This window comes from Pteropus vampyrus, unplaced genomic scaffold, assembly GCF_000151845.1.
Source record: "Pteropus vampyrus isolate Shadow unplaced genomic scaffold, Pvam_2.0 Scaffold472, whole genome shotgun sequence".
In the NCBI taxonomy this organism is placed as follows: domain Eukaryota; kingdom Metazoa; phylum Chordata; class Mammalia; order Chiroptera; family Pteropodidae; genus Pteropus; species Pteropus vampyrus.
The window spans coordinates 1,028,186-1,030,204 of NW_011889253.1; the positions used below are offsets into that span (position 1 = coordinate 1,028,186).

The 2,019-nt window shown below is 42.0% G+C and overlaps 1 pseudogene; it reads left to right on the forward strand.

Moving 5' to 3' along the window:
• Positions 1-1,105: 1,105 nt before the first annotated feature.
• On the forward strand, positions 1,106-1,224 carry LOC111732599 (annotated as a pseudogene).
• Positions 1,225-2,019: the final 795 nt, after the last annotated feature.

Consider the following 2,019-nt stretch of genomic DNA (forward strand, 5'->3'; position numbering starts at 1 on the left):
TTATGTATCAATTCCTTGATCTATAGAATAAGAGCTATTATAATATGAAAAGCCCCATGGAAGCCCCTGAAACTCTTCTCCAACAAAACCCTTCCAATGGCCAAGATGGTAAATAAAAAACAATATCACATCTTTGGGGAGCGGGGAATAATAAAGATTAGTGTCACCCTCAAAACATTAAATGATGCAAGAGTCATGGTCTCCATCATTTCCCCATTTAATCAGTCTGGCACCTGCCCAATATAGTTCCAATTACATTTACTGAGCTGAATATGGTATCTTTACTAGAGCAGATTAACACAACCTCTAGTAGGTGGTAGGTGGCTACAGATTTGGGCAAATATATTCTTTTCATACCCATCAGGAAGGAACATCAGAAATAGGTCCTATTCACATGGGACAGACATCAATATATATTCACAGTCTAACCTCAGGACTATGTTATTTCTCCTGCTCTCTCATAATATTGCACAAAGGAACCTAAAACATCTGGATATTTCATAGAACATTATATTTGTCCACCATACTGATGGTATCATGTTAACTGAACTAGATGAGCAAGAAGCAAAAGTACCCTGGATGCCCTGATAGAACATACGCACCCTAGAGAATCAAAGAGAATCCCTACAAAGATTCAGGGGTGAGGCGCATGAGTGATGTTTATAGATATCTAGGGTCTGAGGAATGCTGGGACATTTGCTCTAAACTGGTGGACAAATTGTTGCACTTTGAACCTTAGAGGTAGACTCTAAGAAAGACTACAAAAGTGGGCCTCTTTAGGTCTGGAAACAGCATGTTTTGCACTTGGGAATACTACACTGGTCCATTTATGGAATGACATGAAAGGCTACTAGTTTTGAATGGAGCCCAGACCAAGCAAAGGTTCCATAGAAAGTCCAAGCTGTAGTAGATGCAATCCTGCTACTTGAGTCATATGATCTAGAAAGTTTTATTATACTAGATGTTATCTGTGGTAAAAAAAAAAAAAAAAATCCCAGGTGGAGTCTCCGACAAGCCCAAATAGGAGTACAGTAAGACAAGCCCAAATAGGAGTACAGTAAGACCATACCATCTTGCTAGCATACCATTTGAAAGAGAGCTCCTAGTCTACCGCCATGCCACCCCGAACAAGCCTGATCCCATCTAATCTCAGAAGCTAAGCAGAGTTGGGCCTGGTTAGTACTTGGATGGGATACTACCTAGGAAGACTAGGTGCTGTAGGCATAAAAAATAAAAAATAAGGGATTACAAGCTGACAAGGTCCTTGCAATCTGTGAGGCCAACTAAGGGTTGCCTCACCTAAAAAAATAAATAAATAAAATAAAATGAAAGGGAGCTCCTGGCATGCTACTGCGTCCTGGTAGAAATTGAGCACCTGACTTTGGAACATCAAGTAACCATATTCCCAGAACTGCCCATCATGAGCTGGGTTCTCTCAGACCTACCCAGTCATAAGGTTGGGTAGGCCCCACAGAATTCCATTGTAAGATTAAGTGCTATGCCCAGCAGGATTGGGCTCAAGCAGGCCCAGAGGACACAAGCTAAAGGAACAGGTAGTCCAGACACCTATGTCACCCACCACTGGTGCCTCTCATTCAACTCACACCTATGGGCACATGGAAGGGAGAGCATCCTTTATGACCAACTGACATAAAAAGAAAGAGCTCAAACTTGGTTCATGGATGGACAGGCTCAATGTTTTGGTACAAGCTGAAAATGTGCAGCTGCTTTCCTATGGCCCCACACAAAAATGTCCCTGAAAGACAATGGCAGAGCTTTTGGTACTTGGTCATCCATTTTGTGTGGAACAAGTGGTCCGGGGTTATAATATATATTGGTTCATGGGCAACAGTGAATGGCTTGGTTAGTTGGTCAGGGGCTTGGAAAGGAAAAGTAGAAAGATTAGAGTCAAGGTCTAAGAAAGAGGCTCGTGGGTGGACTTATGGGAATGGGCACAAAGTGAAGATATTTGTCTTTTCACATTAATACACACCAGAAAGCATCCACTGCAGAAGAAGC